Source organism: Eumetopias jubatus, unplaced genomic scaffold (genome assembly GCF_037043125.1).
Source record: "Eumetopias jubatus isolate StellerSeaLion01/CBP00866 unplaced genomic scaffold, mEumJub1_p1.0 scaffold_2, whole genome shotgun sequence".
NCBI classification, from domain to species: domain Eukaryota; kingdom Metazoa; phylum Chordata; class Mammalia; order Carnivora; family Otariidae; genus Eumetopias; species Eumetopias jubatus.
This window is the reverse complement of record NW_028274808.1, coordinates 123,483,433-123,498,687: the sequence shown is the minus strand read 5'-3', so window position 1 is coordinate 123,498,687 and position 15,255 is coordinate 123,483,433. Positions and strand designations below refer to the sequence as shown.

General features: G+C 33.2%; 1 non-coding gene across 1 annotated transcript; it reads right to left on the bottom strand.

The window, feature by feature from the left end:
- Positions 1-7,664: 7,664 nt before the first annotated feature.
- Positions 7,665-7,771, bottom strand: LOC114220158 (U6 spliceosomal RNA). Its single transcript, XR_003611528.1, has one exon. It is a non-coding gene; the product is annotated as a U6 spliceosomal RNA (small nuclear RNA).
- Positions 7,772-15,255: the final 7,484 nt, after the last annotated feature.

Sequence of the window (15,255 nt, the reverse complement as noted above, 5' to 3'; positions counted from 1 at the left end):
TAACTTTCACTTTCTACTTATTCTTCTTTGTAAAACCTATGAGGATGGGGATTTTACTTAATTTGTTCACAACTGTAAGCACATATTGGGCACCTAACAAATACGTTTTGAATAAATAATGAACAGAACAGTAAATCTAATAATGATAGCACCACATCATTCATATATATTAAAGTTGTATGCATTTCAAAGATTATAGCGAAATATATGAAAATCAAATGTTACAGAAGTTACATAATATATACAACTTATTCTCAAATGGTTTCAAAAAATAGTAATAATATGCATATAGAGAAAATGAAAAAACATACTTAAAAATTTTATTTATTGATGAAACTGTCTAATCCTTTTTACAATTTCTTGCTACTTTTTCTGCTATTTTGACATTGATTTGAAATAAGCAATTGAATTTTTAAAATTTTAAAATTCAAAAATATTTTTAAAACTCCTACATTAAATTTTCTTTATATCATCACCATATTATTTGGAAATACTATTAAGTGTTTGTGTGTATACATATAAAAGTTAAACCTCTTCAAAAATGACTTTGAATTATCAGAACATTCCTTTCTATACACATGCAGGACAATAAAAAGACAATATTATTTGTTTTGAAGGAGTTTAGGACATGCCACTCCAAATATGCTACATTGGCATACAGATTATTTTGAGCTTGAAGACACAGGAAGATGGCAAATACAGGGAGAGGCTTTCCTTGAACTCCTGGTATCTGCCTGAAGACAGATTGTCCAAAACAGACTCCATTGTCATCAAGGCTCTCCCTGGCAGTTTCACCAACAAGGGAAGATTGACTTCTATCATAGGAGAGGAGACTAGAAGTCCACACCACACTCAAACACACTTTGTCACAAGCTATCGTACTTCCCATTTTTCTGCTAAGGGCTCATTCATCTTTCCTAAAAGATCATTCACTCTCCTCTAAGTTGCGTAAGCCCCTTTTCTTTTTCCGCTATTAAGATGGTAGAGAAGACTCCAAATCTGTTTTGGAGATTTCATTTTTGTTTTCCTGTGATGTCCCCTTTCTTTCTTTCCTTCTGTTACTCTGCCTGTTGTCAGTTTATTTCATAGACCCATAGAACCTAGCAGTATAGAAGAAAATGTTTTCCTCCCCTACGGTTTCATTACATAGATACAATAAAAAAGTAATCAAAATGTAGAAGTAAAAGGGTTACAAAACAATAAGAAAAGATGTGATTGTCATGATTCTATTCACCAAGTCTTCATGGAACTTGTAGTGAAGTAATCATTGGCATTCTGACAATTAGTTATGTAATCATGAACAAAGTGCTTAACTTCTCCATGAATGAAATATATTTGTTAAATACCAGGACATAATAAGTCCTAGAAATGTTACTTTTCTGATTTATACTTCTCATTTATAACCCATTAGTTCTTAGGATAAGTAATACCCACTCTGCTGAGAATTACTACATAAGATACATATTTTTTTTTACCTTAATGCAGTCTAATTGGAAATAAAAGTTCAAGTACAAACCAGAAAAAAAAAAATAGGATTTCATTAATCAGTCAAGAAATACAGATACAGGAACACACAAAGTAAAAGCCACTACAGATTGTAGGTTGAGAGTCAAGTGGATTAAAACTTTCAAGCAGATCAAAAAAAAAAAAGTCTAGAGATCTGAGAGATCTAGAGATCTGAGACTTTTTCCTGAAATATGGAATACTATGTACTTTTTTTTCAGTATCTTTTCACTGGTGATTTCTGTTAAGTTTAATTATGGCCCTTCTTCAGTACAAAATAAAAAAAAAGTTTTAAAAAAGGTGAGCTCATTATTTGAATTCAGGAAATTTATTTTTTCATTTTTCAGAATTACAGGATCAAATATAGTTACTAATGCAAATAATTATTTGGGGTAATAACTTTGATTCATAAATTTTAAATATTTGGGATATTTGGGATGTTTGGTGCTTAAAATTAACTTAATGAGATTTTATCCTCAATTCTCAAAAATAGTGATGTGTAAACCTCATATTTATTGTGAACACTTGTTAAACTAAATCTTACTACTATAATTTAATTGTTATTCTTTTATATATTATATATTACATTATATTTTATTATATATTTATTACTTTAAAAAATTTAATTTTGGGGTGCCTGGGTGGCTCAGTTGTTAAGCATCTACCTTTGGGTCAGGTCATGATCCCAGGGTCTTGGGATGGAGGCCAGCATCAGGCTCCCTGCTCAGCGGGAGGCCTGCTTCTCCCTCTCCCACTCCTCCTGCTCATGTTCCCTCTCTTGCTGTGTCTCTCTCTGTCAAATAAATAAATGAAATCTTTAAAAAAATTAATTTTAACTCCATCATTCCTGTAAATTTCTCAAAACATAAGAATTTGAATTCTGGCAACATTTGGGGTCTAATCATGGATAATTTTTGGTACGAATTTTCCACTTTAATTGTCCTTGCCATACATGGTGGCAAACTTAATTTTATGCCATGTATATCTAACCTATTCAGAAACTATTTACTTTTTGTGAAGGTTTTTTTTCTTAAGTTAAATTTTATTCACTACTTATTATATACAAAGTCATATAATAAATACATTTATTGAGGAAAATCTTTTATTTTTTTAATTTTTATTTTTTTTTAAGATTCTATTTATTTATTTGAGAAAGAGAGAGATAGAGAGGGAGAGCATGAGCAGGAGGAGGGAGACGGAGGGAAGGAGAAGCAGACACCCCGCTGAGCAGGAAGCCTAACATGGGGCTTGATCCTAGGACCCTGAGGATCATTACCTGAGCCTAAGGCAGATGCTTAACTGACTATGCCACCCAGGCACCCCAAGGAAAATCTTTTAAATAGACCTTTGATATAAAATTATATTTTTATTCCTGCTTTATAAATGAAGAAATCCACCATAGGTCAGGGAAATCCCATAGAGCAGAGTTTGAGTCCGGACATTTAGACTTTAAGAGTCTGTTTTCTTAATTGCTCTCCTCTAGCTGCCTCTCAATACATTCAGAATATTTAGTGTTATAGGCTGAAGATGGGTTACCCATAAATTCTAAAGTCCTTGTGACTATATTTGGAGATAGAGGAGCCCTTTAAGGAGATGAAGTTCTATAGGTGGGTCCTAATCCAACATGACTGGTGTCCTTATAAGAAGAGAAGATTAAGACACAGACAACACAGCCTGAGGGATAATCTTGTGAGGACATAGCAAGAAGGTGGACATCTGCAAGAAAAGGAGAGAGGCCTCAGAAGAAACCAAACCTGCCCACACCTTGATCTTAGACTTCCACCCTCCAGAACTGTGAGAAAATAAAATTGGTTGTGTAGAACACCAAGTCTGTAGTATTTTGTTATGGAAGCCCTAGCAAACTATTATATACAGTCACCTATAATCCTAACTGATAAAAGTTTACATTAACAACAATATCCCCCACATCTTTAATACCTCAGAACATGACAACCAGAATCATTTTACCTTTCAAGCTGTGTGCCCTTGGAAAAATTATATGACCTCTCTAAGTCTCATCCTATCTATTTAATGGGAATAATGATTAAACCCCATAACTAGAAATACTGTGAAAAAAATAAGTGAGATGAGACATGTAAACTTTTAGCTCACAGTGTATTGAGTAGTAAGTGTACAGTATATGTGGTCATTTTTCTTAATCACTAATTACACAATATGTTATTTCATAGGATCAGAATAAATTATCCCTTAATCAGATATAATTATTGCTAATTCAGAAATAAATTAATGTGGGTTTAATCTCTATTTTTAGTGTTTTTTTTCCTAACATTTTTTCATGTATTTTCCTTTTTAGCATTTTTTTCTATATGAAGTTGAAAAAAATCAGTATCGAGAATGTTGGACTAAATTCCACATAATAGATAAAATAACTGAGTAGTGGGTAATATTAATGGATGAGTGAAGAGCATATGTCAGGTCTTTCTCTGACATATGTGCTTTATCTCTCTTTCTCTTTTCTTTTCTTCCTTTCTCTTTTCTTTCTTTCTTTTCTTTCTTCTTTCTTTCTTTTGTTCTTTCTTTCGAAACTCACATATGCAGAATTAAGTTTGTGGCATAATATCAGCATCATTACATCCAAAGCCACCCTCTAATTTATTTTAATTGTGTTTTATTTTTTTCTTTATCCTCTTTTTCTCTAGTCCTATATCTATTTTTAGTATATTGAATGATTTTACAATCCATCCCATTGCCTATTTTCTTATTTAGATGTAAATGTACCCTTGAAAACATGTAGAATGTTTTGTGAAATGGGTGTGTGTGTGTGTGAGAGAGAGAGAGAGAGAGACTTGTGCTGAGTCTTCCATTATATGCATGCACCGCATTTAATTTATCATTTATTCATAGTGAGGGTCATCTGGGTTGCTTGCAGTTCTTCGTTACAATCAAAAATGTTTTGAACTTTCTTATTTGTATAAGTCATCTTTTGCACCCTTGGAGAGTTTCTTTATAACGACTAAGTGGAAAAGCTTCCACCTAACCTTCCTCCCTTCCTCCCTTTCTCCTTCATTTAGGATCACATTCCAGTTGTCGCCTGATGGCTGTGCTAGCGTCCCCTGACTCACTCTCCATTGTCGCTCACAGGTTTTCCACTGATACATTTCTGCCATGATTAATACCATCTTGGTGTTTTCCCTTCAGAGAATACGGACTATACAAACTCTGATAAGTGTTTTTCTTTTTCTGTTTTCTTTTTTGATTAGTTTGTTTTAATTTCAAACATCATTATGTAACCAATTTTTATAATCTTTTCCCTTTTTCTCATGAAATTCTTACTCTTCCTTCATGTTTTAACCTTTTATGTTATATCTGTTAATATGGATAAATAACTATAATTATTTCAAAGCCTCTGTCTGATGGTTCCAATATATAGACCACTGATCTTTGGGCTAGTTCTTTTCGTTGATTTATTGCTTAATAATTAATTATTTTTCTTTTTCTTTTACTAACTTCTAATTTTTTATTAAATGGGAAAATCTGTGTAAAAAAGAATATTAGAACTTAGATAAATATAATTTATGTCTGGAAAAAGATACCTCTCTCCTTCTGTCTGGTTGTTAGCATAGGAGTTGGAGTCAACCTAATTAGCAATTGGGTTTGAGTTTTGTGCTGCTATAGTTAGTTATCTCAGTACACCACAGACTTCAGATGACTCCATCGGGGGAGGATCTGTGTTTATTGTGCAATTTAATGTGGGGTCTAGAATTCTGTTTTGTTTTGTTTTTTTCCTCAGTGTTCTTGGTCCACTCTCAGATTTCAGGAGTACCTGAACACCTGCAGCACATGTTTGATCACTCTCCTCTTCCAGCAGTTAATTACCACTCTTTTAGTTGACCCAGAGCCCTCAGTGGGATAAGAGTGTTATTGGTTCTCCTATTCTTGTCACTTTCTATCAGACCCTGTTTACCTGAGACTCTAACTTCCTGTCCTCTTCCTCATGAAAGTATAATTCTTCCTTGTACTGGTCAAGAGTCCTGTGTATGAGCATGTATTCTGGCTCTACCCCAGCAGCAAGCAAAATTGCTTTGAATCAAATGAAGGATCCTCTACATTAGTGGGTTTCCTGCCCTTTCTCTTGAATCAGTGCAAGAAGGATGGGAGAAGGGAGATCTTCCTCTTCCCCAGCATCTGTGGAGCTTTGGGTAAGAGACATAAGGGAGTTTGTAGCTCTTTCCTTAGTGCCTGAGGGTTTTTGCTTTTATCCTCTCCCAGTGGTAGTGGATGTTTTTTCTGGGACCATGAAGTAAAAGATTTTCTTTTTATCTCCCCAAGGAGAAGATGACTTTTGCTTTGCATGAGAGAAGATTCCAGTACATGGAACATTATTTAGTCCTGTCCCCTAGCATCAGCCAATTACTACCTCATGCTTGCATGCAGTTTACTTTGTATCTGTGTTCATGTCAACCACTTCTTCCTCCCACCATCTGCCAATAGTGTAACATCCAATATGTTCTGTATCTCCTCAAGGTGCTTGTCATCCTTTAAATTCAGTTCATATGCCTGCCTTATGATCTCAGCCATTTGTAAAATGTCTAATAGGTTAAAATGGTTATAATTGTGTAATTTACATGGCTTTTGTTCTTGGTATGGGAGAAACATCCATCTATTGTGGCTTTCTAAGTAGAAGCAGGACTCAGACTTATTTTTGATATTGCAAACTCTGTAATTGACTGTGCCACTCAATATAACTAAGATCATAAAAGCTCATAACAATAATGAATCTTGACAATTATTTATGCTTTTAAAAATATTTTGTTTTAATATTTTACTTCTATTATAATGCCTATTCTCAATTTTCTTCTATTTCTACTATGTCATTAACTTGGCATGTAGATTTATTCTAATATTTTTAACACTTTTTGTGATATGAAGTGGGTTAAAGTTTTTTTTTTAAGATTTTATTTACTTATTTGACAGAGACAGACACAACTAGAGAGGGAACACAAGCCGGGGGTGTGGGAGAAGGAGAAGCAGGCTTCCCGCGGAGCAGGGAGCCCGATGCGGGCCTCGATCCCAGGACGCTGGGATCATGACCTGAGCCGAAGGCAGATGCTTAACGACTGAGCCACCCAGGTGCCCCAATGGGTTAAAGTTTTAAAATATATATCATAACTGTCCACTTTGCTTTACAAGCGAGAGAGAAGAGGCACAAAGAGGTTGGGTAATTTATCTAGATACATGTTGGATTGATGGGTACAGCTCAATTTGTAGCTCAACTAATCCAATACTAGTATTTGTGCATACCTTGGAAAATTTGTCAAATTAGGTCAGGCTGACTCAAAGTCTGTTTCCATGAGTAACTTAGAAGCCTCTCAGGTGTGTACTTAAACCAAGAGTAGAGAGTGAAGCAAACACATTTGATCTAGTAATAAAAGTTTAGTCATCAGAGACAGAGGATGAGGAGAGTTTAGCATAATCTTTGTAACTCAAATTTATCTTTAGACTCACTCCCTCAAGGGAGATGGGTGATTCCTTCAAAATCTTAAGGCACCAGTCCAAGATTATACTGAAGGGCACAAGCACAAGCTCTTAGATCTAGTGTATTTAAAAACCAAAGCATTGATGTCTCCAATATTTTTCAAGTGTATTTAAAAACCAAAGCATTGACGTCTCCAATATTTTTCAACTTCTGCTGAAAAAGTGGTAGCAATTTCCTTTACAGTTCTATATTGCTATATATAAAGTTTTGTATCATATATAACTCTGATATGATCTTTTTATCTTCCATCCAATAGATGATCAAAAAATATTTATTGAATAATGAATGCATTGAATAAACTCTATATCTCCCAGTCATCTACCTCTGATGAATACAGACCACATTATCCTAAGACCACTCTCTCTTGATTTAGTTCTTTTTTTAAAATATTTTTTATTGTTATGTTAATCACCATACATTACATCATTAGCTTTTGATGTAGTGTTCCATGATTCGTTGTTTGTGCATAACACCCAGTGCTCCACACAGAATGTGCCCTCTTTAATACCCATCACCAGGCTAACCCATCCCCCCAACCCCCTCCCCTCTAGAACCCTCAGTTTGTTTTTCAGAGTCCATCGTCTCTAATGGTTCGTCTCCCCCTCCGACTTACTCCCCTTCATTCTTCCCCTCCTGCTATCTTTTCCTTTTTCTTTTTTTTTCTAAAAATATGGAATGCTTCACGAATTTGCGTGTCATCCTTGCGCAGGGGCCATGCTAATCTTCTCTGTATCGTTCCAATTTTAGTATATGTGCTGCCGAAGCGAGCACTCTCTTGATTTAGTTCTTGAACTACATATTCCTTAAGTGTACTTCATTATGATTCGACAACATATCTCAACCCCAACAGTATATGCACACTACACACTCATGAATTCTTGTTCCCCATGTGTCTATGCCTGCGTTTGTTTCTCTTTCTTCACAATTGACTTAGAATCCAAGCACAAATTATTCACAATAATTAATTTTTGTTCACTCTCATTTCACCCATTCCTATGATTCTTAACAAAGGATAGGAGAAATGGGATGTGTTTGTGTTGAATGAAGGTGACAGTGGCTATAAGTAAAAGCCAAAAAAACTTATTTCCTAAAAGTTTTTTGTAAGATATTTCAGAATAAGCATGCAAGCTTTTGGTACCCCTGAGGATAAAAACAACACTCAAGCAGAGAGAGGAAAACTGCCAGCTTCTATAAGATTCACAAGTTGACTTTATCAAACTAAGGCCTTTAAAAAGCACAAACAACAGTAGATACTGACAGTAGCAATGATGATACCGAGAGGATGCCTGACAATAAATAGTTTAGTGGGAGGGACAGAACCCACTAGAATGGCCTCAAATATGGGCACTTATCGGAAGGAGCAGCTGTTACTAGAGGTTGCCAATGTATTGAAGAAAGATAAAGTTGAAAGATAGATAATTTCTGTTCACATCTAAAACATGTCTTGGGAATGCTTAGAATTAACTGGACTGTGGAAACAAAATTTGAGGGTACTGAAAGCCTTACAATAGATATTGAAGAAATTACCAAGAAATATAAATTCACAAATGGTTAAAATAAGAAGCATAATCAGGACATTAAATAAGATGTATTAGCTATGTATTTTTTGTTCTTACTATAACTTAATCTTGTTAGTTGTAAGAGTTAGTGGTATAAGATTTTCACTCTCCCTATCATTTTCAGTAATATTGTTCCTTATAACCTTTCTTTTTTCCCACCATAGCACTTATGCTTATGATAAAAATAATATTAATATTTTTGAAGAAGTAAAAAAATGTTAGAACTGGAAAGGACTTTGAATATCATCTCATGACATCACCTCGTATTATAAAAAGATAATTTGAGCAATGTGCAATCCAAGGCACCCATCTGGTAGTTGAGCAAAAATTAATAATAGAAAGTCATACTGTCCAAATATGGTGACATTACATTGTAAATTTGAAATACTGTACCCTTTTAGAATAGCTATTTTTGACATGAGAATCAGTCTCAGAATCTAGATTTTACATAAAAGAGAAAAAAAATTAAAGTTGCCAAAAACAATAAGATACCCCACAAAAAGAACAAAAAAGGATAAGAAAATCTATATCACATCCCCACAGGCCGTATTTACAAAGGAAATGTTTGAGAGCCAATTCCATGACTCCTAAACTCCATTATGCATTTTGAAAATATAAAATAATTGTGATGGTGTGGAGAGAAGAAGTTGAATTTGTGAGGATATTTATTTGGAGATTTGTTGCTGCACTGTACATTTCCTGAGGGGAGAGAGTTTTCAGTAATTCCTTTACCTTAAGCTTAGTGATGGGGTTTTGAGAGAGCCACTCAGAGACTTTGAAGTGGGTTCCTTGCAGGTAAGAGGCCAAGAAAACTGAGATCCTATTCATGCATGAGAAAAAGAAAGAGGGGAAAAAAAAAGCTACAGTGTATCCTGAAGCAGTAGGCTATAGGTAATTGTGTTAAGGCCAGGCTGAACTCCATAATATTCTTGGATCAAATGATGTGTGTGTGTTTCCTAGGCATCATTGGTGCCCCATGCAAAAGAGCAAATGAATCTAGAACCACTTAAAATTCTTTCAAATGGACCATCAAAGAGATTGAAGGGAATCTAGCATCGTGAAGCTGGGTGGAGTTGAACACCAGCGAGCCAGCAGCCGAGGTTGATCCTGTGAGTCTGAGGAATAGAAAACATTGTCAAGAGTAAAAAGTTCCTGCCAATGGGATTTCCCCAAGAACACTCTAAAAGAAACAAGCTGTAAAGACAAAGTTAACCATATTCCAGCTCTAGAGTATATGAAACCACCCACTCAAGTAAGAAGTGCCTAATTTCTCTTTATTCACCACCTCTCTCAGCCAGTTAGAACAGAAACAGAGACTACATAAAGTGAAGGGGGGAAAAGAGAGCAATAATAAAATGAAAGAACCTAATGAGACAATGGCAAAATATTTAAATAGACAATTCACACACACACACACACACACACACACACGACATGAAAAGTTTTTTCTTAAATGGATTGTGTTTTTCGTGTCATTTTCCAAATATCTTGGAGTAGCCCAAGTATTTTTACACTTTTTTCTAGAAGTTTTGTGATTTTACAAAGTACCTTAAGGCCTCCAAATCAATTTGAATTAATTTTTGTATATGGTACAAAGTATGGCTCAAGGGATTTTGTTGTTTATTCATATGGGTATTCAATTTTCCCAGCACAATTTTTGGAAAAGCCTGTGTTTTCTGTACTGAGTTGCATTGTAACTTGTTGTACAATCAGTTGATTAGGCATATGTGCCTCTATTTCTTGACTTTGTTTTATGTTTCATTGACATATTTGTCTACTTGATGCCAATATTGTTGTGTCTTGTTTAATGTCACTTTAATGTCTTGAAATCAGGTAGTGTAAGTTCTACAATTTCGTTCTCTATTTCCAAAGTTATTTGGCCTATTCTGTGTCCTTTGCATTTCCATATGAGTGCTAGAATTATCTGGCAAATTCCTCTAAAAACCTTTCTGGAATTTTGACTGGTATTATGTTGAATCTATAGATCCACTTGGGGAAAAATGGCATTTAAAAATTTTGGATCTTAGGGTGCCTGGGTAACTTAGTCGGTTGAGCATCCAGCTCTTAGTTTTGGCTCACTTCATGATCTCAGGGTCCTGGGATCAGGCCCTTGTTTCAGGCTCCCTGCTCAGTTGGGAGTCTGCTTGAAGAATCTCTCCTGCTGCCCCTTCTCCAACTCTCCCTTTCTCCCTCTCTCAAATAAATAAATAAATATTTTAAATAAATTTAAAAAAGGAAAATTTGGGGTCTTCTGATCCAAGAAAATGCTTTGTCTACTTTTTGTTTATATATATTTTTAACCTCTTTTAGCAATGCTGTGCAGTTTTAAGCATTTAGGAATTTCACATATCATTTATCTATGTAATAGCACATATTTTTGATGTTACTATACATGGTATTTTTTTATTTTCAATTCCTTGTTGCTGGTATATAGAAACAAAGTATTTTTTATATTGATCTATGTCCTACAGCCTTGCCAAACTCACTATTACTTCTAGTAGTTTTTTTGTAGATTCTACTGGATTTTCTATGTAGACTACTATGTCATCTGCATGTAAAGACCATTTAATTTGTTCATTTTTAGTCTGGATTCCTTTCGCTTTCTTTTCTTTACTTACTGCATTAGCTAGAACTTCCAAGGGGGAGGGGAGAAAAAAAATAAAAGCATAAACGAAGTGGTAAAAATGGCATTCTTGCCTTATTTTTTGATCTTAGGAGGAATGCATTCAGTATCTCACCATTAAGTAAGTTAGTTACAGCTTTTTTGTAGTTGCCCTTGATCAGGTAAAGAAAATTCCTTTCTATTTCTGATTTGCTAAGAGTTTTTATCAGACATGATTGTGTCTAGTGATTTTTCTGCATCTACTGAAATGATCACATGACCTCTTTTTGCTTTTAGTCTGTTAATAAGATAAAGTACATCTATCAATTTTTAGACATTAAACCAACCTTGAATTTCTTGACTAAATCCCACCTGATCATAATATACTATCCTTTTTTATATATTGTCATATTTGATGTGTTAAAATTTTGTTGAGACCTTCTGCATCCATGTTCATTAGAGATTACCATCTACACTTTTCAGGTTTTTGTCTGCTTTTGTTTCAGAGTAATGTTGGGCTTAAATACTGATTTGAAGGGACACAGGCATCCTGATGTTTATAGCAGCAGTATCAACAATAGCCAAATTGTGGAAACAGCCCAAATGTCCATCGACTGATGAATGGATAAAGAAGAGGTGGTGTGTATATATATATATATATATATATATATACACACACACATATATATATATATAGAACGTCATAAAAAAGAATGAAATCTTGCCATTTGCAATGATGTGGATGGAGCTAGAGAGTATTATGCAAAGTGAAGTAAGTCAGTCAGAGGAAGACAAATACCATATGATTTCACTCATATGTGGAATTTAAGAAACAAAGCAGATGAACATAGGAAAAAAAAAAGAAGAGAGGCAAACCATAAATCAGACTCTTAACTATAGAGAACAAACTGAGAGATGCTGGAAGGGAGGTGGGTGGGAGGATGGGCTAAATGGGTGATGGGTATTAAGGAGGGCATTCGTTATAATGAGCACTGGGCGTTATATGTAAGTGATGAATCACTAAATTCTACTCCTGAAACTAGTATTAACACTATGTGTTAACTAACAGGAGTTTAAATCAAAACTTGAATCAAAAAGAAACAAAATATATATAGAATGCCATGAAGTACAATTCATCTTCTTCCATTTTGAGAGAAGTGTTGCCTATTATTCTTCCTTAGGTGTTTGTTAGAATTTCTCAGTGAAGTCGTTTTTGTTCTGGAGATTTTCTGGGAAAAACATTTTAAACAACTAATTAAATATATTGCATAGATTGGGTATATTTATGTTATCTATTTTTTGTCTAGTAAACTTTGATAGTTTGTGTCTTTCAAGGATTTGGTCATTTCTCTAAGTTGTTGAATTTCTTGATATGAAGTTGCTAATAATATTCTTATATTACTCTTAATATCTGGAAAACCTATAGTGATGTCATCATTCTTATTCTTGATATTAGAATTTCCATCTTCTCTCTCTCACTTTTTCTCTCTTTTTCCTCAATATCTTTACTTGTTTATATATTCCCTAAACCTTCACAAGGAACCAACTTCCCCTTCCTTTTTTGTCTATTTTTTGCTGATTTCCACTCTGATCTTTATTACTTCCTTTTCCTACTTGCTTTTGTTTTATTTAATGTTCTTTCACAAAAAACTTAAGGTGGAAAATAAAGCTATTAATTTGAGAAGCTTCTTTTGTTACAATACATGCATATAATGCTATACATTTCCCTATTGGTCATAAATTTATTTGCATCTCACAACTTTTGAAATATGTTGGAATGATCATTTCATTTAGCACAAAGTACTTTCTAATTTGCTTTCTCTTAATCTTCTTCTTTGACCCATGAGTTGTTTAGAAGTGTGTTATTGAGTTCCAAAGTGTTGGAGAGTTTCTCGACATCTTTTGATTAGTAACTTCATTCCACTTTTGATCACAGAACATATTTTGTATGACTCAAATCGTTTTAAATTAGTGCAACTTGTTTTATAGCACACAGAATCATCTATCTTGACAAATACTTCATTGTGCACTTGAAAGTATGAATTGTATTAAAATTTTATTTTACTAAACTTTTTAAAACAAAACTACTTTTCTTAAATGAAAATTTTATTTTATTAAAATACATATTTTATAAAGTATGTATTCTGCGGTTGTCAGTGATGTATTCTATATATGTCAAATGGGTTAATTTTGTTGACAGTGTTGTTCAAATTTTTATATACTTTGGTTTTCTGTTACCTTTTTCTATCCATTTATTAAGAGACGTATGATGAAATATTCAACTATAAGTATGGATTGGTCCATTTCTCAAAGTTCTTTTAGTTATTGCTTCATTTATTTTGGAAGTGTTATTAGCTACATAAACTTTTGAAATTTTTAGTCCTCTTGATGATTATCTAAATCTTTTACCATTATGTGCTAAATCTTGTTAACACTTTTAATATCCTTTATCTGAAATCAATTTTGATATTAATATAGCCACTTTGGTCTTTTAAAATTAGTATTAGTCTGATGTATCATTTTCCATCCTTTTAATTAACATATTTATGTTTAATATTAAAAGAATAGTTTTTTAATATTGTCAGTACTTGATTTTTAACATATCTGATAATCTTTTTTAATTTACTTTCAGTATGATTATAAATTCCATTGCCTTTAAGTCTATCAGTTTTCTGTTTTTGATTTGTTCCACTTGTTCTTTTTTTCACTTTTCACTCTTTTGATATCTTTTTTTGGAGTTTTTTTTTTTTTTTTTTAGAATACCATTCTAGGTTTTTTGTTGACCAAATAGATATAACTGTGTTTCAATATTCTAGTGATAACTTAAGGATTTATTGTATACATCTATAAGTTATCACAGCCAACATTTAAGTATACTGAAGTAACTTCAAGTTGTACTCTTTTACACATACACAAGATGTGTAAGAAATATACAATGGTATACTTTAATTTCTCTCTTGATCATTGTGTTATTATTGCCATACTGTTCTACACAAGCACACATGATCTATCTATGTATATATACATAAAATTATGAACCATGTATACATATATTGTTATTATTTTTGCTTTAGATAGTAAAATATCTTTAAGGAGATTTAAATAATACTATAAAATATTACTATATATTCACATAGTTACCAATTCCAATGACCTTCATTCTAGTATAAATTTCATCTGATAATATTTTCCTTCTGCTTGAATAATTTATTTGAATATTTATTATAGTATAGTCCCACAAGTAGTAAGTTATTTCAGATTTTGTGTATAGAAAGTCTTAAATTTTGTTTTTGAAAACTATGTTTTCTTGGTAAAAATGTCTAAATTGAGTTTTTCATTCTTTCAGTAGTTTAAAAATGTTGTTTTGTTGCCTATTGCTTACATTGTTTCCAATGAGAAATCTGCTAACATTTCGTTTCTCTTCGGTATACAATATGCTGCCAACATCCTTATGTTTTTTTCCTCATATTTATGATCTCTTTTTTTTCCATCTGGCTGCTTTCAAGACTTTCACCTCATCACTGGGTTTAAGCAACTTTATTATGATGTGAGTTACTATAGTATTCTTCATGTTTCTTGTAGTTGGGTTCCATGAACTTTTTGTGTCTGTAGATTTATTATTTTCCCCACATTTGGAAAAATTTTGGATATCTTTCTCCAAATAATATTTTCTGTTTCCCCCTGTCTCCTTTAAGAACACCAGTTACATGTATATCTGACTATTTGAAGTACTGATGTTCTATTCATTTTGTTTAGTTTTGTTTCCCCCCCGAGTGTTTACCTCTGGCTAGTTTCTATTACTACAAGTTTACTAGTTTTTTCTTCTCCCACTTCTAATCTGCTGTTAATCTCATCCAGTGTACTAGTCTCTTTAGATATTTTAGTTTTTATTTCTAAGGGTTCAATTTGGGATTTCTTTCTTTCATGTCTCTACTTAACTTATTTATTTAATATTTCGTTTAGCCTTTTTACATTTGGGGGATATTTATGATAGCTGTTTAAAAGTTCTTGCCTTTTTTTTTTTCCCCAGCCTTGTCCATTCTGGGCCAATTTTAAAGGAGAGTTTGTATTCTTATTAGGAGTAGTATTTTCCT